This window comes from Triturus cristatus, chromosome 4_2 (assembly GCF_964204655.1).
Source record: "Triturus cristatus chromosome 4_2, aTriCri1.1, whole genome shotgun sequence".
Lineage (NCBI taxonomy): Eukaryota > Metazoa > Chordata > Amphibia > Caudata > Salamandridae > Triturus > Triturus cristatus.
In genome coordinates, this window is record NC_140586.1 from 446,236,044 (window position 1) to 446,263,464 (window position 27,421).

The following is a 27,421-nucleotide window of genomic DNA, read 5'->3' on the forward strand; positions in this document are numbered from 1 at the left end:
GGCCTCATTCGCAGCGCAATCCCAGCCAGCCATGGGCTGGACACCTGTGTCCGCCCTGTCTGGATCATTCGCCTACACCCAAGTGGTTGCACACCTTTAAAGGCCAGCGTCGCGGAGTTGTTGGCATGGCACAGGACATGCGCGGACAGGCATTAGAATGGTGTCCCGTAGGAGTGCACGTAACGCAACTGTGCAGCGCACACAAGTGTGGGTGACTGTGGCAGGGAGGAGCAGCGGTGTGGCAACGTGACACACAGTGAGTCTGCTCATGTGCATCGTGATGGGCATATCATCCATGATTCCCAGGGTCGCAGACGTCCCACCACACCCACGACCGGCCTCTGTACATCTCCTGTATGCATGCAGCTGGTGAAGTTACTGTTGGGATGAAAGGTCCTTTGTCTGTACTATCAGGCGGTAGCAAATCTGCAGCTCCGAGCAGGAACTTGAATGTGCCTAGCACCCCCTGACAGATACGATAGCATTTGCTTGTGACTCCCACACTACGCACTGCACGGCGTGAAACCAACGTGTACACATCCTACACGCAGTGGTCCTTGGTCATAGTTGGTGTGCGTGATATGGCCTTCACACGTACTCCCACTCCACCCAAGGCCTGCACTCGTTGCACACAGACACTGCTCATTCCACCGAGCTGTGCCATTTCATCCACAGGACTGGGTCAGGGCAAGCCAGGCCCGCTTCAAGCAGAGCTACTGACGCAATGGCAGAACATCCCGGACATATGGTCTACTCCAGTCACGTGGAGCTGTACCGTACACGTCTGCTGCATGTACTGGGGGCACTGCCATTGGCAGTGCTGCTGATCAGTTACCAGCTGAGCTTTTGGCCTTGCACAGTTCACCTGCATGCAGCCTGTGTTGCATTGTCGCTCGTGCATATTTGAGTGGTTCATGGATGTCTGCCTCTCCAATGTAACGGTAGCTGACCTGGATTTCGACATGTGTGTGCGCTCCCTATTATCCCACAACCAGGAGTGTCACCAGGATGACCGCTTATGGCATGCATGGATGTTTGGCATTCAGGCTGGAAACTGGACCTGGGATATTGCACGAGTCGTCGTGTGCAGTGAGCACATTAAGCCACTGCCTGATAGGGCTTTGGTGCACATTGGGTCCAGTGGTTGAAGTCAGCACATCTGTCCGGGTCAGCTGATGGATTACGTCGATGACATGTCAGATGTGGTGGACGACGTTCGCTCATTGGAGATGTTGGCCTACGCAGCTGCACTCGCGTTCATGGACGAGAGACAAGGTACCTGCAGCCACAACTGGATGTGAGCCACTGCACTTGTCATGACACATGGTTCCATGTTGTGGATATGTTCACAGGTCCCGAGACAACAGTGGACATGGCTGTATTGGCCAGGACTCATGTTCCAGGCGCGGACAACCAACGCGGGTTTGCACTGACTTGTGTTGGTGAGGGACTCCCCTGAGGTGGACATGGGCGCTTTCCTACGTTCCTCATTTAGACATGCTGCTGCATTTGTCTGCATATCGTGGCACTTCCCTTGGCCGTACTAACTCGCACTTGTTGATAAAGTTTCCGCACTTTCACTTGTCTTCAACTGTGTTGTGTCTTGATTTGTATGCCAATGTGTGTGTCACGGACTCTCTGGCTCCCTGCCATCCATGCATTGCTGCCCCATTATGACTGCGTGTTTGTACGTGTGCATTATCATGTCCCTGTTTTGTGCTTTGCCAGATGCATGTGGCCGTTTACCAGCCACAGGCAGGTGCACTTGTGTCCTGTGTTTGGTTGTGCACAAGTTGGTGTTTGTACCACGTTGTGTTGGATGTTGGGGTGCTCTGCTTCCTATGTGTGTGTGTGCTGCATTGTGTGTGAGATGCCGCTTCAGCTCTGATTTGGCTCACCATTCTCCCTTTCAGGCGGTGTTGTCTGTGCTTGTTCAGTGGTGTGACATTGCCGGATTGTGTGACTTGTGCTACTGGTTGGTGTTGTTACTCTTGGGCATGGTTTGTCTGCAGTTGTGCTGTGCTTAGTTGTGCATGTTTGCCTTTGTGCCCGTCTCCACCCATCCCCCAGTCCCTGCTGGTTCCTCTTCCTGTTGCTGTTGTTTTGTGCAGTTTCTGGTGACCGAGTCCTGCCACCCTCTCCAGACTGATGTGGTGGAGACCATTTCCTCCATGTCATCCAGCTCCTGGTGTGGCGCTGGACTCCCACCTACGGTGTGCATTGCTGCCTTCTTGTTGTTGGTGTGTTTCTGCTTGTTTGTGCCTTTTGCATCATTGCTGGAGTTCGGGTTTACTGCTATTGTCCTCCTCCGCTCTCAGGCTGCATTCATCTTGTCCAAGTTGTCCTGTCATGAACAATGTTTTGTTGCCAATGTGTTTGGTGGGGTTGTCTGCTGGCTCGGGTTGCCTCCATTGTGGTTGGCTGTTGTTTTCTGTTTGGTCTGTCTTGCTTTTTCAGGCTTTTGTTCTGCTTATTCCCACCTGCTGTGTGTTTCGCGGTGCTGGTGGTGCTTATCCCTGCTTTCCTTATCGCAGATGGGCTCATCACAAGTTTTCTGGTGTTGTGTTTTGTGTTTTTATCTCCGTCGGGGTGGTTGTATCGCGGACATTGGACGCGTTTTCAGCGCACTACCGCATGCTACCCCCGTGTTATGAATTCCACATTAACACTGGGTTATTTTCCCGCAATGGGCTGTAATGTGTAAAGTTGCGTTAACATTTTTCGGTGATGTTTAGCACACGTTCTTGTGAATATACCCCTGAGTGTGATCCCTGCGATCAAGCAAGTATGTATTCTTGCAATTGAGTCACAACTCATTTTAACTTGGAGAAGCAACTTTCTTCTTTCTCACTTCGGGGTCCAGTTGGCTTAGAATTACATAGGCATCAATATTGCATTCTTTTCCACTTTTGTCTTTTCTTTCTTCACCCCCAAAAATTTCTTCACGGTCATGAAAGTTACCAATGATAATAGCGTGAGCAAACTGGTAGGTACCTACCAGCAGCTCTCTTAGTGATGCTTACGTGAGGTATTTTCTGACTTCTCACACATTTTTTTCTGGTTCCCCTCATGAGGTGAGGTGTTAGGTCGTGTATTGACAAACCTTTTAAATTGAACACTGGAAACTAGGTATGACTGGTATTTTGATGAGGCCAGCTTCTTGGCAGAGATAGCTTCAGACTGCCCCATGTGATCTTATAAAGGGCCAGTGTTTCCTCATTATCAGATATTTTGTATTATAGCTTTAACATTAGACAGGAGACCTTTTTCAAGATGTCAGAACCCAATTGCCACCAGTCAAGCCTATATTATTCTCATTAGCCTCTTTCCTATTTAGATGGGCTCTCCTCCCTTAATGACAGTAAATATTGGGTTTCTCCCTTAGTGTATCTGGCGCCTGGCTGTCTGGGAGGGTCAGTTGAATGAATAGTGTTAGAAATTGGGGGGCAGATTTACAAGCCCCTTGCAACAACTTTACACCACTGTTGCATCACTTCTGTGACCACCGCAGATGATTCCTGACTTATTTTTGTTTGAATTTGTTTCCTCAGCATATAGCTGTCTTGCAAAAGTCCTCTAAGCCCCTATTTGCACATGTGACATTGCTGCTATATTGGATACTTTGCACATTGTGTGTTTCTGCCCTTAATTTTCCAAGTTGTGTTTGAAGTTTGTTTGTTATCTTTTATTGCCAATGAATTTTACTCCAGTAAGACCAGACTTATTGTATCTACAGTTTTTATCTACTCCTAATGATTTTTCATTTATCATGGTTCCTAGCTGGTGTGTTTCATTCTCACTCATTCTCACTCATATATGCAGCTCTGGAAGCCCATTCTTCTATAGAAATTGTGCTACTTTATAGCTACTTTGTTTCTTGTTGTTCCTTTTCTCATTTGGTTTACCTAACTTGTTGCTGTATGTACAGTCTTTACCATATGCATGTCAATTCGTTTATCATGTCTTCTTCTCTGTATAGTGCTCTAATACCCGGATGGGTCATGTTTGTAACATGTAAAAAATAAATACATAAAAATATTATTTGAGATGTTTTGATTATCATGGATTGTTTGTATTATTCATCTTGCACTTCTATTGAATTGTTTGTTTTTATGTACCTTTATGATTTGCTTTCTCCAAATCAAATAAAGTGATTCTTGACTGACTAACTGACACTACGGCAAAGGCCTACCTCTCCTATAGGATAACATTGGGTTACTTTATGATATTTAATAGGAGAACTTTCTTTGTGGTGCAGATAGGAAATGTGAGTTTTGGCATATGACTAAAAATAATTTAAATGCTCTTTAATGGTGAAGTTGAAGTTTAAGTCACAATTCTGAAAATGCCAGTTTCGGAAAGTTGGCCTTTTCCTGTCCTCACCATTTGGTATCTGCAGTCTGCATCCTGGGTCACATGACCAGGTGTAGCTGTCAGTTGATATTTGTGTATTGCTCCCAGACAGTGGGACACATACTTTACACATTGTGTCTAAGTTAAGCCTGACTGCTTTTGTGCAAAGCTACCAGAGTGTTACGCAGAGGTCATTCTGGGGTTTTCTTGTTGCTCACCCTGACAAGAATTGTGGTTGCTACTTGAGTAGGGTTTCACTCACCTCAACCACTTATCCAATTCCCTACAATAGACATCTGTTCTTCCTGCACTCAGGGGCAGGTCATTATTCTCTGAGCCAGAGTCCTTACATCTCCAAGCCAAGGACATGTATTCCTGCTCTGGAAGCACGAAGAGCTGCAGAACAGGTTACATGGCAATTCATGCAAAGGAAGCTCAAAGTGGATTTTTACTGAGTCGCTCTTTCAATTAATTTATGAAAGATCCGAGTACACCATTAAATCAGATTTTGAAAATGAAGTAGGAAGCAACTTGAACCATTTTTTTAGCCTTTCCCCAAGAAGAGATTTTCTGATCTGGCAGTGGGTATCCCAAATCCTGGTCCCATGCAGCCCATACATTGGTCATGGGTGGGGAGTAATGCTAAGATACGATGATATAGTTTAGAGGTGAGGTGATCCCTACTTGTGCCAGTTATAAGCATTATCAATGGTGGGAACCTGTCTAGTTCCAGTGGATAAGTTGGCATCTGAGCCCTGATCATTCCCTGCAGCCTTCACAGGGCGAAGTGAAGTATCAGGGGGGTGTTTTGGAAGCACATGTCTTCAGTGCCAGATAATATATGTCCTTCTGGGAAAAGGTCCCTGAACGTTTTCAAAGAATACCTAAATATTGGACCAAAGCTTCCTGCGTAATGGGTAACCAGGGGCTAGCAACTAGGGGATGTACCGGGGGAGTACAGCAAGTGCCTACGGGTCATGCGTAGCAGCTGCATCCATGCCCAACTCATTCATTATGGATACCATTTGTATGTATTGTGGGTCAACTGGCAAGCCCGCAGGTAATATAGCAGCTATCACTATGGGGGAGGCCAAATCTGCCTCAGGTTTGTAGGAATGTTGGAGCTAGGCTCAGATGTCACTCATATAAAGGCAGTGAAATTCAGCAGTCATAGTTATCTTAGCTAACTATAATTATGTCACCACAATTCACTGCTTATGACTGCACATATTACATCACTTATGAAATGGTCAGTGACATCACTGATGACATCTCAAAGTACATCACTGTTGACATCATCCAGTGAGTGAAAGTGTTTCCCAAATGTTTCTGAGACTTAAACATATATGGTAAGCTACTGCATAAATAAATTATTATTTTTTCTAAACTAGTAATGAGTGCCACTGTTTTCTAAAATAGTCATCTGAGTAGGTGTGTGACTGTCTGTATCAGTGTCGGAGTGGGTGTCTGATTGCTGTATGTGTGTAAGTGGGTATGTAAATGGAAGTATAGTTGAATAAGGGTATGTGTGAGTAGCTGTATGGGTCTGTGAGTGACTGTGTGACTAGCTGTATTTGTGATTGAGTGTGATTGGCTGTATGGGTGGATGAGTGGTTGCCTTAGTGGCTATATGGGTGGGGGAGTGTGTGAGTGGCTGTTTTGGTGACTGAGTGGTTGTGTGACTGGCTCAATGGGTGGGTGAGTGGGTGTGTTAGTGGCTGTATGGGTATTTTAGCGGCTGTTTGAATGGATATATGGGTGAGTGTGTGTGCTTGTCTGTTTTGTAGAGTAAGTATCTGTGTGACTCACTGAATAGATGAGTGAGTGGGTATGTGACGGCTTGTATGGATGTGTAAATGGGTATGTACGTGGTTAACTGGATTAGTGAATGATTATGTGTGAGCTGTATGGGTACATGATTGGCTGTGTGAGGAACTGTATGAGTTAGTGCTAGTGTGAGTGGATGTATGAGTGAGTGAATGGTTGTGTGAATGGCTGTATCAGTGAGTGAGTGGCTCTTTAAGTGTATCTATGGGTGAATGAATGCTTATGTGAGTGGCTGTATTGGTGAGAGAGTTGGTGTGTGAGTAGCTGTGTTGGTGAGTGAGTGGCTGTATTAGTGGCTGTATGAGTGAATGAGTAGGTGTGTGTGAGTCAATGAATGGGTTTGTGATTTGGTATGTGAGTGGCTGTGTGGGTAAGTGAGTGGATGTATGAGAGGCTGTGTGGGGTGTGAATAGGTATGTGAGTGTCTCTATTGATAAGTGAATGTGGTATATGTATGAGTAGTTTTAGGTGTGTGAGTGGGTGTATGGGTGGTTGAATGGATAGGTGAGTGGATTTGTGAGTGGTTCTGTGGATGATGTCTTCAATGATGTCTTCATTGATGTAATTTGAGATGTCATCAGTGATGTCACTGATCATGTCATCAATGATCTAATATGTGAGGTCATAAACCGTGCATTGCATTAGGTCAGGTAACTATAACTGCTGAATTTCAATGAATCTGAGACTAATTATAACGTCCCTGCACACTTAAATTTTTTCAGTTAGTTTCAAAGGTTTTTTTAATTATCTTTCCTAAATATATTGTCCCTGTAACCTTTGGTCTCTTCAGTGAATTTCTGCAGTTTTTTAAATGTTATTTCCTTAACCATAACTAACCCTGTAAACTTTGGTTTTTTTAAAGTGCATTTCTAAGCTTTATTTCATGTTATTTCCTAACTGTAACCTTAAATTTTAAGAGTGAGTGTTTTAGTATCTCAGTAGATCTGTGAGTGGGCGTGAGAGTGTCTGAGTGGGTCTATCAGTTGGCATGTGTGTGTCTGAGTGGGCCTAGGAGTGTCTGCATATGTATCTCACTAGGTGTGTGAGTGGGTGCATGAGTGTCTGAGTGGGTCTGTGAGTGGGTATGTGAGTATCTGAGTGGGTATCTCAGTAGGTATGTGAGTATATGAGTGGGTCTATGAGTAGGTGTCAGGCTGTCTAAGTAGGTTTGTAAGTTTCTCCATGAGTGTGTGAGTCAGTCTACAAGTGAGAGCTTGAGTGTCTGAGTGGGTCTGTGAGTGGGTGCGTGTCTCTCTGAAGGGTTTGTGAGTGGATGAGTGAATCTCTGAGTGGGATGGAGAGTGAGTGCACAAGTCTCTGTGTGGGCCTGCAAGTAGCTGACTAAGTCTGTCAATGGATGTGTGAATGGCTGTGTGATTCTGTGATTGGATCTGATTGGTTGTGTGAGGGCCTGAGTGGGCCTGTGAGTGGGCACTTGAGTCTCTGAGTAGGTGTATGATTGTCTGAGTGGGTCTGTGAGTGAGTGTGTGAGTGTCTGAGTAGGCCTCTAAGTGGGTCAGTGAGTAGGAGTATGAGAGTCTCAGTGGGTCTATGAGTGGGTGCATGAGCTTCTGACTAGATCTGTGAGTGGGTGTGTGAGTTTCTGATTACCCTCTGTTTTGCCCTCTTCTCTTCTGTTTTGCCTTTTCAGCAAATTTTTCTGCCCTTTGTTTTGTCTTTTCTGCTTGTTTTTCTGCCCTCTGTTTGACCTTTTTTTTGCGCATATTTCCCTACTTGCTTCCATTATCTGCTCCTCCCTCTCTTTATTAATGTTTTCATTCTTACCCTCTTTTTCTAGCCATGCCCTTTTTCCCTCCCCATTTTTCTTTATTCCTGCTGCTCTCATCACCCTTATCCTCCTTTATTTATTCCTCTTTGACAATATTTCTCTCTTCTATTCTTCATCTTCGATGCATGTATCATTTTCTTCTATCCTTTTGTGCATTTCTCCTTTCTTTCCTTTCCGTTTCTCCATATTGGCTTCCACTTTACCTCCTGTATTCTTAATTTCTCCCTCTTACTTTCTGCATTCCTTATTTGACTGCCTCTTCTTTATTGTACATTTCTCGTTCTTGCTCCTGTTTTTGTCTTTCTTACCTAATTTCTCGTTCTTTGTAACATTGCGTAGATAAGTGTCCTGCCGGCACACCCAGTTCAATGCAACATCTGCAGAACAGCGGCCCTTCTTACTCCTTCTGCCGGATGCCACACTCTCATTAGCTCATCATTTGGAGGTGTATGCCCCACCTGCACCCACATCACCACACAAGCCCAATATAATCCATACACAGCCTGGTGATCATGCACCCGCACCTGCACAAACTCTCTGTCACACTGACAAAGTGTCTGAGATCAAAGTCTGCAGGTGATGTCAGGAAGTAAGGCGGGAGTTCTCGTGAACACACCATGAACTACATGGAAGCTTTCATGAGGCCCAATTGCTGGTTGCTAGAAGTGACTCGTCTGCAATGCATGCACATTTCAGCACAGAACGCATATTTTCAATCCCAGCACTGCAAAGTCACAATAATCAATTAAGGTGAACACTCACATTAAGGGAGCTTTGAGAACATGACAGATACAAACAAAACATACAAACAGAAGTCCCAGGTGCCACTGGGATCTGTGGGGGGGAGCTGGGGCTGCAGTAGAGTCCAGTGGTTGGCACAGGGTTGAGCACGGATTGTCATGTGCACCCACATGGGGCTGACACACCCCACCTATCAAGACATTTCACTGTGATCAAGGTTAAATCCTTAAATTGCCATTGCTTACTATCCCTGACGAGGCACTTCAGATACCCTCACAGACACTGCTTTGACAGCCCACACTGGCTTCATATTCTGCTGTACCATGGACTAACAGAGGAACAACACCAGGATACGCTGCCCATCAAAACAGGTCCAATTAACTCAGTCTCTTCTGTGCATCTCCTGTCCATATGAATGGACACCAGCTTTTCTTATCAATTCACTTACAGAACTGGATGACATCTTGATACTAACTTTTGATTCTGTGATGCTTTCTTGTAGCAGCATGCCCAACATTTTTGCATGCACACATACTTATGGTACATGCGCTTCTGGCTCAACTTCTTGAGCAGCTTTCTTTGCTGCCATCAGGATCCCAAATCTGTCAGCCACCACCTTCAATGTTTACATCAGCTGTGCATATTCTCCAGCCATTCCAACCCTTGCACTGACAAAATTTAATCCAGTGAATACAGGAACTGCACGGATTTTGCCAATGCCCCCCCTACCCAAGCAATGATGGTCCTAACTTGTTTGGAAGACACTGTATGCCATGCCATGCTGTGACTGGCATTCCCCTGTGTAGTTCATGACTTTACATAACTGAGCTTGCAGGTCCTGCCCTCCACCCCCCCACATGCCCCCAGGACCTGGCTCACCCAGGGGCTAATCTATAATGAAGCGCAGGAGATTTTGTGGTAAACCTTTTTTTTAAAGTGCTTTATGGCCCTTCTGGGGACCCCAGGACCAGGGCTAGGGGTCATGGTATTCCTTCCTTGCCATCTTTTCTTTTTTTAAAACCTTTTTTCTGGTACTCAGCTGAAGCCAATTACCAAGATAGCTTCCATAACTTCCTGGTTAAAGTGCACCAAATCAGATATCAGCACAAGATCAGGAGAGTTTGTGGAACCTTCAGGTTCCTATAAATAGACATGTGTTTTTCTTTTAATATCTCAGTGTTAGAAATGGGATTTCAGGGGTTTTGGCTTGAGCTGCCACAACATGGCTGAGACTCCGTGCTTCGAGCCGGATCTTTTTTCTTCCTGGAGCAGATTTCTCCGACCTCTGGAGCAATGGATTGACTCTGCTGGTGGGGCGGTTGCGGGGGCACAGGTAGTTTTTCTTTTTTTGTCCTGTTTCCTCAGCGCCACGCTCCCCTCAGGATTTTCTGCAGCGCCCGCCATTTTGATTGCGGCGGGACGCTGCTTTGTTTTCTGGCTTTCCCTGTGGTGCCTGAGTTGTGCTTTTGGAGCTGCGCTGTTGTTTTACTTTAGGAGCTCCTTGAATTTGTCACAGCTATGTCCTTAAAGTAATATTTCCCACCTGCTACTTTACTATCGACATTAAATAGAACTTTGAACTGCCTGATGTGACTAAAGCACAGTCATATCTTGGGAACAGCTTGAAACTTTACAAGGTGGCTACATTTAATTGAGTCTGCATTCTCTGAGCTGGTTTGCTTCTCCTGTGAGACGGTTATGACTGAGTCTGGTTGTCAAGCTTTCAGTGTGCACTCCATTTTTGTGCTGGTAACTTTAGACACTCTGTTCCCAGCGGGTTGTCGCAGTCACAGCCTGAGACTCATTTTTTTGTTGTTTTTACGCATCAACCCTCAGTAGCAGCCAGCCACTACTATCTACATGACAGCTGATTTTGGAATCCTCTGGACTATTTCTAAAAATTTCCTAGCACTAATTTGATCTTTGGAGACACTTCTGACTGTTTTGCACACTGTTGTAGCGCGCTAACAAGTTAAGTATTGGTCTTGTTATTTCTTTTTGCAGTTTTCACAGGTTTTCCTATACACTGCCTGTCTCTTGAGACCTCAATACACCAATACATTCCTCTCTATGGAGCCCTCTGTCTTCTTCTGCCCGAATCGTACCCCTGCAAATATGTCTTCTTTCCGCAAAGACTCCAATACTGCTGCTTCTTCCAAACGTCAAAAGAAGGAACCCAACTCTCCTGCTAAATCTCCACATACTATTACGCTGGACGACCTCATGGAAGAGATAAAGCTAATTAAACCCCTTATGATTAACACTAACGCTACTCTTCAGAGGTTAGAGGAGTAGTGGTCTAACTTAGATTCAAGTGTGTCAGTGGTGTAACAGAGAATCAGCGATACTCAGGACGTGATTTCCTCAAGTTGTAGCTATGTCAAAAGAGTTTGCTCTCCTCAAATTGCAAATGGAGGACTTAGAAAATTGTAATAGGTGCAAAAACCTTCGAATTTATGGTATTACTGAGGGAGAGAAAGGGTCTGACATGTTCGCCTTTTTAAAAACACACATTCCTAAAATTGTTGGTCTCAAGGACGGCACTACTCTCAACTTGCAATGTGCCCATTGCATCGGTTCTAGACCTGGATGCTCATCTTCTACCTTGTCGGTCGACCACCCCAGATGAATAATTGTTCTATTTTTTAAGTACACGAGCTGTTAATCGTTCTCTCGGTCGCGAAGCTCCGAAAGCAGATGTTATGGTCCGGCCGAAGGGTTTTCTTCTTTCAGGATGTGGCCCGCGCCACTGCGTCGCTTCGCAAGAAATTCCTCTCTTTTCGCCCAGCTCTTCGTTCCGTGAATGCCAGATACAGCTTGGTGCATCCTTGCTTTTTTAAAGTTAAAGAAAGGTCCTACTCTTTTGACCGTCCTGGAGATCAATTTATTTCTTGCCATAAAGGAGATGAGATGGATTTTGGAGGGGCCTGAGCTCTGTCTCCTCTGGCTCTGTTTTACTTTTTCTGAGTTCATTTTTTCCATTCTAATCAAGAAATCCATTTTCTTTTGCTGTTCTCAGTTGTGGCCTGTTGTTGTTATTGCAGACTGCCATTTTTTGTCTGCCTTCTCTGGAGGTTATTTCCTATTAATTCTTTATTTTTTTCTCCACAGATGTCTCCCTTCCTGCACAGACCCATTTCCCTGATGTCTCCTTCGTTCTTGCCGACCCATCCCGATCATAATGTTCTCAGTTACCCCTCATGTTCGGTAAGTGTTCATTTTTCAACCAGATATTCCTGTTGTTGCTGTTTGCTTGTTTTATACTTAATAATTTATGTTTTTTATGTTGTCAGTCTTTCCCTTCGTGTTATCTCTCACTAGGCTCCCCATTTTCCATATTTTTCTATCTATTGGTTCCCGTTGTTTCCCGCTGACCTCGCTGACTTTGCCATCTTTCTTCCTTCCACGGCTCCCCGCCCCCTCATGATACTCTCTTCAGTTTGGATATGTATTCCATCATTCTTGACTGAAGTCCCCCGGCTTCCTGTCAACCTCTCTTTTTCTATCAATTACTCTCTTCTCTTCTCCTTTTCTTTTCTTTTTTCTTTTCTCTTCTTTCGTATTTTCCTTTTTCTGTCAATTCTTCTATGACTTTTGACCCCTTTTCTCCCTTTTCTTCCTCAGTTTTATTATGTCCTATTCTTCTTTATCTTTTTCTAACCTGTACTTGTTATCTCTTTCACATCCTTTCTTCTAATCTATTTTTACTTCAATGTTACAACCTTGTTAATCTTAAACTTTCGCATACTGAGTTTTTAATTTTTTCAATTTTATAATACTCATGGTGTTGTCTAATGCCCTTTCCCCTTTGTGATGACTGATAATGTTCAAGTTATTTCTTGGAATGTAATCAACATTACAATGTAAGATTGCAATGTTACAAGAAAAACACCTTAATTGCAAAGATGTTAACTCCCTTAGAAAACAATGGGTAGGTTATGTTTATAATTCCCCAGCTAATGGTAGGAAAAATGTAGTGGCGATACTATTTCACAAGTCCCTTTCCATTACTATAGAAAGTGAGTGAAAAGATGCATATTGACGATGGCTTCTTCTCTTCACTCTCATAAATGGATCCCGTATTTCTCTCCTTAACATTTATGGTCCCGCAGGTATTGATTCACAGTTTTGGCAATCCATGTCACACACCCTTCATTCATGTTCTGACTCTAATCTCATAGTGGGGGGAGACTGCAATCAGGTCATGGACCCCTTTACAGATAGGAAATCCTCTTCTAGAAATCTTCCCAATAAAATGCAACAGACATTTGCTAGCACACTACTTTCGAGAGGCCTGGGTGATGCCTGGCGGATATATAACCCCGACTGTTTGAATTCACTTTTTACTCGCCCACCCATAACTCTACATCTAGAATTGACTATATGTTTGTGAGCCCACACCTTCTTCCCAATTTACAGCGTGCTGAGATTGGATCCATTCTTATTTCTGATCACTCTCCCGTCTTTATCAATCTAGATCTCCCTTCTCTACTTTCCAAATCCTGTGGTTGGCGCTTCAATAATTATCTTCTCAAAGACCCTACCTTCATTGAGGGCTTTAAAGATTTAGTGTCAGAATTTTTTCTCTTTAATGATAGTCCAGATATGCCTTTTCATACTATCTGGGACTCTTTTAAAGCGACAGCTGGAGGCTTTATCATTGACTATGTTTCTATTAAAAAGAAACAATATTGTAAGGAGTCTGCCTCCATTCTGTCTTCCAATAAGAAATTGGAACATGCATAATTTACTTCCAACGATGAGGTTACTCTTAGGAATTTGGTCCAAGCTAAACTAAACTTTAATAGAAAATCCATGGAGGATACTTCCAGGACACTACTAAAAATTAATTCTACGTTTTATGGTGGTCGTAATAGAGCTATTAAACTGCTGGCGAACTGTTTGAAGATTAAGTCACAAAGATCTAGCATAGATAAAATCATTGATGATAGTGGTGTTAATCGCTTTAAAGATGAAGAGATATTGAAATGCTTTACCGACTTCTATAAGACCCGATATACCCCTGAATTCTCCCCATCTGACGCTGCCTTGGACTCATTTTTTGATTCATTACCCCCAGTCGCTCCTCACCCCTGATTGCTCTTTATCGGATACAGATATGTCCCTTTCTGAGATTAAGTCAGCCCTGTCTAAGTTACATAAAAAGACAAGGCCCCTGGCCCAGACAGCTTTACTGCTGAATTCTATTCTTGTTTCTCCCAAATTCTTTTGACTCATCTTCTTTGTCTTTTTCAATATTTTGTTTCTCATAATAAGGCTCGAGGCTCTTTTCTTGAAGCTATGATTTGTTTAATTCCGAAAAAGATAAAGATCCTTCTTTGTGTGCTAATTATCACCCCATTTCATTGATCAATTTAGATTGTAAAAATGTTGCTAAGGTACTGGCCCTCCGTATTAATCAGGTACTTCCAGAACTGACTGGTGCTGAACAGACTGGATTCGTTAAGGGACGGACTTTGGCTGATAATTCCAGAATATCTCTTAATATTATTCATCTAGCTTCTAAGAGTTCCTCCTTTGTTGCAGTCATGACCCTCGACGTGGAGAAAGCTTTTGACCATATTCATTGGCTTTTTATGATGCGTGCCCTCAAATGGCATGGTTTTGGCCGTCCCGATCCTGTCCCTTATTAATTTGTTATATTCCTCCCCAAGTACCTCAGTTTTTGTTAATGGATCTCTATCATCTTATTTTACTTTGCAACGAGGTACTCGTCAAGGTTATCCTCTCTCTCCCTTGCTTTATATCCTCTCTCTTGAACCTTTTCTTTATTCTCTGCGTCATTCTTCCACTTTTCAAAGTTTCAAACACAAGGCAATTGAAATCAAATTTACAGCTTATGCTGATGATATTATGCTATATATTTCTCATCCCCTTACTTATTTACCTGCCTTCACAGGTCTCTTATCCTCTTATGCCGCCCTGTCCGGTTACAAGTTACATTTTTCTAAATCCAAAGTGCTTCCATTGAACAAATATTGTTTAATAAGTATGTTCGATGGGACTGATTTCAAATGGAATATAAACAACATCACTTGCCTGGGAATTAAATATTCTTCTTTAATTGTAGGAATGGTTCAACTTAATTTGAAAGATGCTTTATTAAAAGTAAATAACATGGCAGGAAGATGGTCTCCCCTTTTTTTGCCTTGGTGGGATAGACTGGACGTAATCAAAATGATGATGCTCCCTTTTATCAACTTTTATCTGTCCATGTTACCAATGAAACCTCCATTAACATTTTTTAAAACCCTTAATGGTACTTTGAGTAAATTTCTTTGGAATGGTTGAAAACCCCTTATTTCTTTGTCTTTCCTATCTGCACCTAAGGATCGGGGAGGTGTCCACTTTCCTAATTTTCGACAGTATGACTCCTTTTTAATCTGTCAAATGTTACCTTATTTGTCCTCCTCAGAAGATATTTCTGCATCTGTTTGGCATAAATTAGAGGAATCCTTGATTCGCCCTTTCCCTTTTTCCAACGTTAGCCAATTTTACCCATCCTCCTTGTTCCTTTAGCTGCCCGCCCATCTCAAAATTTATTTCAACCTTTCATCCAGTCAAGCGCAAATCCCACACTGCTCTACAAAAATTTCTAGACTCACCTCTTTGGCATAATAAATCCATTAAATTGACCAACCACACAATTTTTTGGAAAAACTGGGCAGCCAAGGAGATCTTTCTAGTTAAACATCTAATACATGGTTCGCTTTTCCTTTCTCCCCAGGAAGTTCAATCTAAGTTCGGCCTACCTGTCTCCTCACTCCTTAGGTATGGCTCTTTAAAATTGCTTTTAACTAATCAGTTTTCTCTCCTCTCCAGATCTCCCCCCTCCACTTTAGACCCCATTCTAGAAACCCTGTCCCCTTCTCCTTCCCTTCGCCCTTCTCACATTTACAAATATCTCCATTTCTCATCTCCTAAACACCGCAAGAGTAAAGTTGAACTCTTATGGGAATCTGATTTGCAACGCTCCCTCTCTATTCACACATGGAATTCTATCGGGGCACACATACACCACACTTCTTGCGCTGCCAGCACTACTCAGACCCTTTATTATTTCTATCAGAGGTTATTTTTAACTCCGTTATCTCTTTCCAAGTATAGTTTAGATCTATCCCCGAACTGCTGGTCCTGTAAAAACATCCCTGGCTCATTTATACACTCCTTTATTCTTTGCCCCAGCATTACTCTGTTTTGGACCAAGGGATGTGAATCAATCTCCTCCATTTCTCCACTAATTTTCCTTTTGACATCTACTCCATATTCTTGGGAAGTAATTCTGTACATTGGTTTGGATCTCGCAGGTTTGGCATTTTTGTGGATTTGTTATTTGCTATTGCCTTTCAGGTCATTACATCTAATTGGAAGGATGCCACCAAGGTCTATTTTTCTGCTTGGTGGAACCTTCTCTGTTATCATCACAGATTGGATAGAGCTTCTGCTGTCACATCTCAGTAACTTCTTCCAAAGGAAGCCTTCTGGTCTCCACTCACCAATTATCTATCCACAACTGCATTGCGCAACAAAGACAATTCTTTCGTATATCAACCACCATTCTTATAAGTCAATGTATTGTTCCTACTTTGTTTTCAGGAAAAAATATAATGATTGTATTTTGGTAGTTTTACATATCATATCTGATAAGGATGTAGTCTTCTTTTCTTTTTCCCTTTCTTTTCTTTTTCTTTCTTTTCCCACCTCTCTTCTTTTCTCTTCTAGCTTTCTTCCTATTCTGAAAAATGTAAAATGCTATTCTGTGTCAAGGTACAACTTTTCACTAATACTTAAATTTTCTGGTTTTATTCGTTTGACAATGATAGTTATTTTAAGTTTTTCACTTCTCCATAATATGCATTTTGCCTGTTAGTTTTTGACATTCCTACATACTTATTGTGTAATGTCGTACCTATGCTCTTATTTGCTTCAATAAAGCTCTTTAAACTAAAAAAAAAGAAATAGGATTTCTGGTTGGCTAGGGCATGCACCTCAGCCAGGTAGAAACCACCACTCTAGTCAGGGCAAGGGAGTTACACGCTGAAGATAACCCCTGCTCACCCCCTTGGTAGCTTGGCACGAGCAGTCAGGCTTATCCCAGAGGCAATGTGTAAAGCATTTGCGCAACACACACACACAGCAGCGACACACTACCCACACCTCAGAAGAAACTCCACACAAGGATATGTAAAACTCCCTTTGTTTTACTGATAAAACACATTAGAACATAATCACATATATACACTGTGCCAACTGGCACTAGGTATTACTTTACAGGGATTATATACACTTACAGGGCCAATCGGGCTACAGTCATAAAATCACAATGCACAGTTAGAGAAAACATCCAGCAATTACCAGTAAAGGCACATTTGGCCAAACATATTAAGCATTAGCATTAACAACCATGCACCACCATACCCACTTTCAGAGGGCACACCTTAGGCAAAAGCATTAGCACTTCCCTGGGGCACCGTAATCACTGAAAAGATGCACACCGCACCTATTGGCATTATATCTCATTATATCTCACCTAAAACATAGGGGCAAACTTCAGGCTGTCTGGCCTTAACATCGGGGGCCCCATCCTGGAAGTCCCTGCAGTGCTCTTGTCCCATAGTGGGGGCTCTCCCCTCTGCATGTCCCTTCTAACACGAGGTCCCCAAACCGGCCCCCCTGGCTGCCGATGCAGCAGAAACAAGGCCTGTTATACACGGGGGTTGGTACTGCTACCAACAGGTAGCGCAATGCCCTTGAGCGTAGGAAGGCCTCACTTGGTCTCCCCTGCATAGGCAAATCCTCCCAATGGTCAGACTCACCCTCACTCCGGCGAGTCCGGTCCCAAGAAGCTGTCGTGTGGCCTCTCAATCGCCACTGCACTGTGGCTACTCCATTCGTTTAGGGGCTGGGAGAGGGGGAGCACTGCTTCCCCCAAGCACGGAGCCTTCACAAGGCTCGTGGAGCGATTCTGCTTGTGGGACTCCTTTGCTTGACTTCTGCCCGGGTTCTCGGGACACGGACCCTCATTTCTTCTGCTTCCCGCAAAGCTTGGCAAACCCTTGGTGCGGCCAGCAGAGTACGGAGCGAAGTCTCAGTTGGCTCTGCCCCCAACCAGGCTCAGGCATCCCTGACTTCAGTTCTGCGGCTCTCTCCTCTCATCACCTTCTGCCTGCAATCGGGCTTCCTTGGGCCAAAGCTCCGCCCACAACTAGGCAACACAAAGGAATTCCTGCACCAGCCGGACTCCGGGATGGCGCTGGCTTCATTGCACAGCGTTTATGAGAGTAAAAAGCTCATGAAACTTTCCTCACACTTCACGGCAGTGTGAACCCACACCTGAGTCACATAGGAGAAGGTGGTGCTGCCCACACTGCAGGGCACAAAGTGCTCCTCTCTAAGTCAGCCCACTCCTTGGGCAGCAGGATAAAAGATGCGCTCACCACGCGCTCGCACAGGGCAGAGCTGGGGCCAGGAAGGCGAGCTCATAGGGCCCTACAGCAGGAGGTGGTTCCTCCTGGCAACCAGCAGTCCTCTCTTCACAGCTCCAAGCAGGTACCAAAAACATGGGGTCACAGCCACAACTTTTATACTACAAGTGTCTTTGTTTTCCCCACGGCACAGTGCTCTGTGCCTGGACCAAACCAGTTCTGGGGGGCACTTACACCTCTCTTTTCAGGTACACAACAACCCTCATTGTTAGTGTAGGCTCTGGCCCCAGACACACTACAGGGGGGCGGAGCCAGCATTGTGTTAGGCAGGCACAGTCCTATTCAAGTCCAGGTGCTACTCCTCCCACTAGTCTTAATGCAGATTGGCCTATTCAGCCTAGCGCTGACTCACTCAGCTCCTCTGGAGCCAGTGCACCTCCCCAGCCCCTGTCATCCAGAGTCAGACATGCAAAACACAACAGGCAGGCACAAAGACAAATAGCACACAGAGATGCCCACTTCTAAAAGTGGCATTTCTAAAATAGTGATAATAAATCTGCAAACACCATTAAGCAGCATTTATTACCACTATTTCTAACATACCAATGTTGATCACGCCACCCCTCTCATATCAGGAATTACCACTGAAACACATATCAGGGAATCCCCAATGGATTCCTATGAGAGGGCTGCCTCACAGCAGGTGACAAACCAAATAGGCTGTTTGTCACTACCATGACATGCCACACAGTTAAGGCACAGTTCCATTCTATCACCTACAGCGCACCCTGCCCATAGGGCTAGCTAGGGCCTACCTTAGGGGTGACTGATATGTAGTAAAAGGGGAGTCACAGACGTGGCAACCACTTTATGTGCCACGTCACAGCGGCAGTAAACTGCGCGTGCAGGACCTGCAATGGCAGAGGTCTGAGACAGGTTTGAAAGGCTACTTTGGTGGGTGGCGCAAGAAGCGTTGCAAGCCCACCAGTAGCATTTCATTTACTGGCCCTGTGTATATGAGATACCACTTTACAAGGGACTGATAGGTAAATTAAATACGCCAAACAGGTGTACACCAATTGTACCAAGTTTACCATGAAGAGTACATGAACTTTAACACTGGACAGCAGTGATAAAGTTCCGAAAGTCTTAAAACCGCCAACGACAGGTCAGAAAAAAAATACCAGGAAGAAAGCAAAAAGTTCAGGGATGACCCTGCAAAAAGGGCCAAGTCTAACACTCAGAAACTACAGAATGGATTTACTCCAAATAAAAAAAAAATGAAATTTTTTAGACCAAGAGCTACCTTTCTTACAAATTTGGAGTAATTCCATCCAGTGGTTCGGGCTGTATTCATTTCTAAAATTCAAATGGGAATTAACATGGAAAACACACTTTTTAACCCCTTTTTTTGAGTGGCTGTATTGTAGAGTAAGAGTCGATATATGACTGGATGCATGGGTGAGTGAGCAGATGTGTGTGTGCTTGTATGGATGTTTGAATGGGTATGCAAGTGGCTGTGTTGATGTGTGAGTTAGTGTGTGAGAGCTTGTATGGGTTAGCAAGTGGCTCTGTTGAGAGGCTGCATAGGTAAGTGGATAGGTTTATAAGCGGCTGTTTAGGTGAATAAGAGGATGTGTGAGTAGCAGTATGGGTGAGTGTGTGGCTGTATAGGTAAGTCGCTGGTTGTATGAGTAGCTATATGGGTAAGGGAGTGGTTGTGTTAGTGCTTGTATGTGTGAGTGGTGAGAGAATGGGTGTGCACATGACTCTATGAAGAAGTGAGTGGTTGTGTGAGTATTTGCATGGGTCTTTCAATGGGCATGTGAGTGGTTGCATGGGTGTGTGAGTGGGTGAATGAGAGGTGGTTGCATGGTCTGAGTGGGTGTGTGAGTGGTTCTATGGAAGATGTCATAACTGATGTCATGAGTGATGTCACTGACCATGTCATGAGTGATGTAATATGTGAGGTCATAAGCAGTGCATTGCAGGGGCGTAAGTTATAGTTAGCTCAGGTAACTATAACTGCTGGATTTCACTGGCTTTGTCTGAGTGAAATATGAGCCTAACTATAGCATCCATGTAACTGTTGTTTTTTGTGTGTGAATTTCTAAGGTTTTATTTAAATTTTATTTCCTTTCTATAAGGCCCCTATAACATTTGTTTTTTAAGTGAATATCTAAGGTTTTTCAGTGTTGTTTTGTAACTATAATCTTTGGTTTTCTCAGTGAATATGTATTTTTTCTTATATTAATTCAAACAATATCACTGTTGTGACTTTTTTACTGTCAGTTCCATTGGTTAATGTAATTATATCTTCTATGTCTAATATGTAAGACATCAAGCGGGCTCCAAAGGATTGTACAAGTCCAAATGTGATGCCCCACAAACGTACAAGCATTTATTTCTTGGAGTAAAGACTGGCATATTTAGATCTGTCAGCAAAAGAGTTCCAGATTATCTATCCCAGGTTGGGAGAGATGGTGAAAATCATGATGGTAAACTTTGGTCAGGATAAATAATAAAATGCAGGACTGATATAGCCCATCCTTCTCCCCAAACTATCCTGAACTCCAAATGAAGGGGGGCAAAAAAATAAACCATCTTTACATAGCAGTTACACAGGGAAGTTGGGGCAAGGAAACCTGCACACTTTGTTTGATAAGTAAAGTCACAGTCTGCAAAGTTAATAGACTTCCGAGGGGCTTTTTATTCATCGTCTTCCTCATCATTATGATCCTCCTCATTTTCTGGGTCATCCCCTTCATCTGCAGGCTCTCATTTCCTCGTCTCACCCTCGGTAGTACGTAAGAAAGAAATTTGAGATTAATGCGGAGCCACAGGCTGCAAGCACCACACCAATGAAATCAATAAATGAGGCCCACAGTGTGTACAGAATAACTCACTGGTGCACTCATTGTAGGGGTAACAATTTTAGCTTCTCCCAAGCAGGCCACCTGTTTAGATACAATACTCTCTAAAGACATGCAATCTCACAAACACTAGAACTTGCAGGTGAAAAAGTTAATCCGCTCTCGTCATCGGCAGCAGCTACAGTCCCCAGCTGCCCTGTAAAAGTTGTTAATCTGACTGATTGCCAAAACTGCTGAGACGGTACAGGTTGTTACTCACCTTCCTCATCCTCATCTTTGTCTTCATCCTAGAATGAGAAGAGCTGGTTTCAAAAAAAGTTCTTTCAGTCAAAAGAATCCCCTCCCCCACAAAACTTTACGGTGGCAGTCTGGTTTGATTTTCTGTAGCAGTCGGGAGACTCAACATGAGCACATCATCATTGAATGAATCACTACCAGAAGTGTTGTCAACAGATCTCAAAAGTACATGATGGGTCAAGATTCCAAATTATTAAGCAGTCGCATTACATGAGGTTTTCATACCGGCTCCTCTTCCTCCTCCCCATCCAAGTCACTATCCTCCTCATCAATAACATCTTCATCCAATTTGTCTTTCCCCTCTTCTTTCTCCTCTTCTTCACCCTCCATTAACAGTTGAGAGAGTCAAAATGTAGTTTTATCACTTTTCTCTACAGCTAGCAAACCATCAAGGAAATGGTGCATTCTGGTAAAATTGTGCTACTTGCTGTCAGTGTACCATTATAAGCAGTCACACAATCTGTGAGATATTGATCAATTGTGCAACTTGAAACAACAACCTGAAGCCATTCAAACTACCCTACAGAAAGCTCTATGTGGGACCCCTTGTTAAAGCCCGATCACACACACAACATAGGGGGGCATATGTACAAGCTCCTATTGTCACCAAAATGTCACCTATAGTGACTTTGTGGTGGTGATAGGGGCTGCTCCTTATGTACTAGGCAGCGTTAAGTCACTTAATGTGGCTTAACGCTGCCTTCTACATAAGGCCCCCGTCACGCAATGAAAGGGGTGGGCAGTAGGTGTTGTGGAGGGCGTTCCACCACAACACCCATAAATTTTGACGCTACCCTTATGTACAAGGGTGGTGTACATAGGAGGCAGCACCTAAATTAAGACCAGGTAAAAACTGGTCTTAAGATTGCAAAACGAGGAGAAATGCACGATTTCTCCTCATTTTTGCTTTTCCCATGTGTGCTGCCTTGTGCCATTTTGTCACTTTCATGTGTGCTGCATGAAGCAGCACACATGAAAGTGACAAAATGGCATTTTAGGATTGTTTATGTGCAGGAAGGGACACCTTCCTACACATAAACAATGCTCCCCTGCACACAGACACCCTTGCACTTTGGTGCAAGGGTCCCTGCGTTGGCACATTTAGCACCATTGCAGGGGGAAACACAAGGCTGCTCCACATTCTTCTAAATTTGGTGCAGCCTTACATTTCAGAAGTGGAGGCGAGAGGCATAACGCCAGGAAGGCTAACGTGTCCCTCGTCCACTTCCTTGTACACATCCCCCAAGGTGTGTCCACATGAATCTACCTGCCTCATTCTCGCCTACTGCACATATCTTCTTCATTCATCCAGTTCATCATCCACACCATCTCCTTCTGGGTTGGAATCCGGGCCTCCTGGGCATCTGCTTCAAAGCCATCAAGGAATGTGAGTTCTGGGAGCAGGTCAAAATCGCTGTCTCTGTAGCTGCTCAGCATGGTCACTACACAGTGGAAAAGGTCCAACCTGTCCAGACTTGGCAGTGTTTTCTGGAAATGAATATGTCGGGTGAGTTCATTATGGCAATGTCTGAACAAAATAAATGTACACATTTGTTAAATTAAAGACAACTTTCAGGTTAGCCGTGCCATTAGAATGGCTACTGCACAAACATACACATCACAGCAGTAGGGTGGCTGCACCAATACCAGTTCAGGGACCATTCTGAATTACCTAGGATGCGTTTTTCAGCATCTCTACCTCCTAAAGCGTTGAAAGTTTCATGCCCAAAAGAAACTTAAAATTATTAGTATTTGAAACTGTATTGCACTGCTACGCAGATATTGCTAAGCTAATTCAGTTTAACAGCCAAAGGCCTACCCAGACCATTCTACGCCTGCATGCACAACACATTCCTACTACCCTAGCCTGTCCGTTCACAGATACACAAAGAGCTAAAAAGTCACACCACATTCCCATATTCCATTACCACCTCATAGTGCTAGGAGGGTGTTGTGGGCTACCATGTCTCTTTTGTCCTCCCTTGTCTTGTCCTATCTTGCTTTCTCCTCTGGGGTCTGGAATGCATGTGTACATTCCAGGTGTCCAGGGATGAGCTGCGGGGGAGGTTCTGGAACTTGGGGAGCTTTGGCAGTTGGGGAGCTGTGCCACTGCTGGGATGCTGTGTTGCTGTATAACCGTGGTCCAATTCTTTGTATCCTGATTAAACTACTGGAGGACTTCTACACGTCTTTGTCATCTTTTCACTGGCGACGAGTTGTACCTGTGTGGGGACAGGTGTCTGGACCACTGGTTTCCCCACCGAACCCACAAGAAACTGAAGAATACTGATCTTGGCCTCGCTTCTGCTGCGGCATGTTTCCAGAGGGTCATGAATAAGGTGCTTGAGGGGTTGTCGAAGGTTCTCATCTTTCAAGATGATATCCTGGTGTATGGGAGAGACCAACAGGAACACGATGAACATTTATGGATGGTCCTACTGAGGCTGCAGGAGGCTGGTCTAGTGATCAAAAAGGAGAAGTGTAAATTTGGAGTGTCATCTGTAAGTTATTTGGGACATACCATCTCTGCTGGTGGAATTAGTCCTAAATTGGATCTGGCTGAGAGTATTGTGAAGGCTCCTGTGCCTATCAACAAAGATCAAGTGCGATCTTTTTTGGGTCTTGCGGAATTTTGCTCCAAGTTTGTTCCAAATTTTGCAGCAATTGCATCTCCCCTTAGGTTGCTGCTCAAAAAAGGGGTGCAGTTTTCATGGTCCAGTGAATGTTCTTCTGCCTTTGATTCTATTAAAAATAAGATTGGTTGCATGCCGACTTTGGGGAATTTTGATGCTTGCTCGAAAACTGTGCTGTGCACTGATGCTAGCATGCTGGGGTTGGGGGCGGTTTTATCACAAGTTGTGAATGGTGAATCCAGAGTAATTGCCTTTGCGTCTCGTTCACTCAAGGGTGCGGAGGAACGCTACTCTGTGATTGAGCGGGAGGCATTGGCGGTTTTCTGGGCTATACATCACTTTAAGTTTTATCTTTGGGGCATACCTATTGTCATCAGAACTGATCACCGTCCTTTGTGTCAAGTTTTCACCTGCAGGGAATCTGATAATATCTCACCTAGGATCAGGCGTTGGATGGAAGGGTTAATGGAATTTAATTTTGTAGTGGAGTATGTGCAAGGTTCGAAGAATGCAATGGCTGATTGTCTTTCAAGGTTGCCGTTGGAGCAGCCAGGTGTGGAGGTGGAAAACTCTTTGGTGGCATGGGTGCATGAATCTGCGGTTGATTCTGAGGAGTGGTCTTCTAATTTTCATGAGGACAGAGATTTGGAGTTGCTCAAGGAGTATTCGGTCAAAGGTTGGCCAATGGACAAGGAGGTACCAGAGTCCTTGAGACCTTTTCTTAAGATAAAGGATGAATTGAGTGTTTTTGATGAAAAAGTATTAAGAGGTAATCGTGTAATACCTCCACAAGGACTCAGGGGGAAGATTATCAATTTGGCACATGAGGGGCATTTGGGGAGGAATCTGACCAAAGCCAGGGTGCGTGAGTGGTACTGGTGGCCAACGATGGATCGACAGGTGGAGGATGCTGTCAAAGATTGTTGGGATTGTGCGAACAGTGACAAGAGTAAAAAGACTCGGGTTGCGCCTCTTTCACCTGTAGATGTTCCTTCTGAGCCATGGTCCAAGTTGGGTTTGGATATTTCTGGACCTTTTGAGCTTTTTCCTCCTGATGAGCGTTATGTGTTGCTTTTGGTGGACTACACCTCTAAATGGGTAGTCACTAAATGTGTCTCTGTTGTAAATACCCGAACTGTTATTGAATTTCTTTCTGAGGAGTTTTCCAGAGAAGGTATTCCAAAATATCTTATCACTGATAATGGGGTGCAATTTGTCTCGCATGAGATGTCCAGATTCTTAAAGGAGTTGTCTATCATTCATTTCAAGACGGCTTTGTATTCTCCGCAAGCTAATGGTCTTGCGGAGAGTATGAACAAATTGGTTAAATCTTGTGCCCAGAGGGCTCTACAGACTAGAACTTCTCTTAAGAAGATGCTCAGGGAAACTTGGTGGGCTCATCGTACCACCCCGAATTGGCTGACTTCTGTTTCTCCTTTTTCTATTTTGAGAGGGAGAAAGGCTCATGACAAGCTGAGTCCTGCTTGGTTGAAGCTGGATGTGAATGATTTGAGGAAGGATGAGCAGGTAGATGTGAAAAGAAGGGTCTATCAAAGTGAATATAAGCGCAGATTTGATCAAAGGAATTCCACATCCCTTAGACGCTGGTGTGTTGGGGACGAAGTTTTGATCAGGAATCCTGGTTTGCTGAAGAAGGGGCGTCCTAGGTTTATGGGTCCTTTTGTCATCAGGGAGGTCAGGAGGAATGTGGTTGTGTTGGACTCTGGTGATGTATGGAGCATGTCAAGGTTGGTTAAGTGGGAGCCTGGTGTTGATGCTCCTGAATCTGACCAGGCATGTGAATCGGGTTCTAAGGAGTTTTATGGTAATGCTGCTACAGGTGCTTCTGGTTCCGGCACTTGTAGGAGGTTAAGATGTAGGCCGAATTGGCATAAAGATTATCTTATGTCTTGAAATGTATTCTTTATCATTTGAATGTGGCTGTGTGGCAATAAGTTTATTGTATGTCTTGAAATGTATATTTTGTTGTTGCCATTTCTCATTCCTTTTGTTGCTAAGGAATAATGTTGATCCCACATGTTCTGTTCCTTGCATTTTATTTCTCATATAAGTTTTTCATCCTTTATTTTTAAGGGTAGGGGATGTGTTGTGGGCTACCATGTCTCTTTTGTCCTCCCTTGTCTTGTCCTATCTTGCTTTCTCCTCTGGGGTCTGGAATGCATGTGTACATTCCAGGTGTCCAGGGATGAGCTGCGGGGGAGGTTCTGGAACTTGGGGAGCTTTGGCAGTTGGGGAGCTGTGCCACTGCTGGGATGCTGTGTTGCTGTATAACCGTGGTCCAATTCTTTGTATCCTGATTAAACTACTGGAGGACTTCTACACGTCTTTGTCATCTTTTCAGAGGGGTATGCACTCTTGCACTTTCCAGAGACTCCAAGGTATTAATGTCCTTTATTTTGTTGCTACTGAGGTTTAAGTGGCTGAGACATGGCGTCCACTCTGCCAAGACTTCGATATCCTGTTATCGCTTAAATCCAACTAGTACATAAAAATGCAACACCTTGTAATAACCTTGCTAGAAAAGGAGCCCACTTGCCATGAATATGAACCTGCTTTGGTTCAATAAACAAGAGCCTTAATCAATGGTGTAGGATTGTAACAAATAATTGTAATAGCAGAAGTACTCATATGCACATTCTAACCCCAGTATACTAGTAGTGATAACATCCATATTTCAGCAACATTTGCTGGTGCTCTTTAATTGTGAGTCAAGATACTCTAACATTACAGCGTAATGTAAGCAAGTTATGTGGCATGGCCCACATGTGGTTACAGTCCCCGAACCAACCACCACTGCCCATCCTATCCCTGCATTCACCATTTGTAGCTTGGGGAGTTCGGGAAGGTTCGCCACAGACTCCAGATTAATGTTGATCATGCTGAGGAACTCCAAGTTCTCAAACTCCTGAGAGAACCCTGTAATCTTTCTGTCATCTGATCGGCAGTTGTCCAGCACCAACTCTTTAACCTGTAGGAAAGAGAGCACAATCAAAAAGCTATGGAGGAACTCCAAAACCACAGCAGATCTTGACAACTTTGAAGCAGCCTCCATCGCCCACAACAAACTCATCAGATACTCAAGGAAGAAAGCACTCCAGGACAGAATCTCCACCCACACACACAACTGCAAGGAACTCTTCAGCATCATTAAAGAGTTCGCCCAACCCAACAGTGAGCCTACCAATATCCAACCCTCCCAGAACCCCTGCGACAGACTCAGCGCCTTTTTCCATCACAAAATCAAGACCATCTTTGACAACTTCGAGGGCAACCTTCATGAGGAACCCACACCCTCGATTCCCCACACCATGCAGCCGACACTGGACAGCTGGATTGCCCTCAGCTTTGAAGACACCATAGAGACTATGAACACAACCCACTCATGTGCCGCCACAGACCCCTGCCCCACCACTTCTACCACAGAGCCGCAGACATCATCGC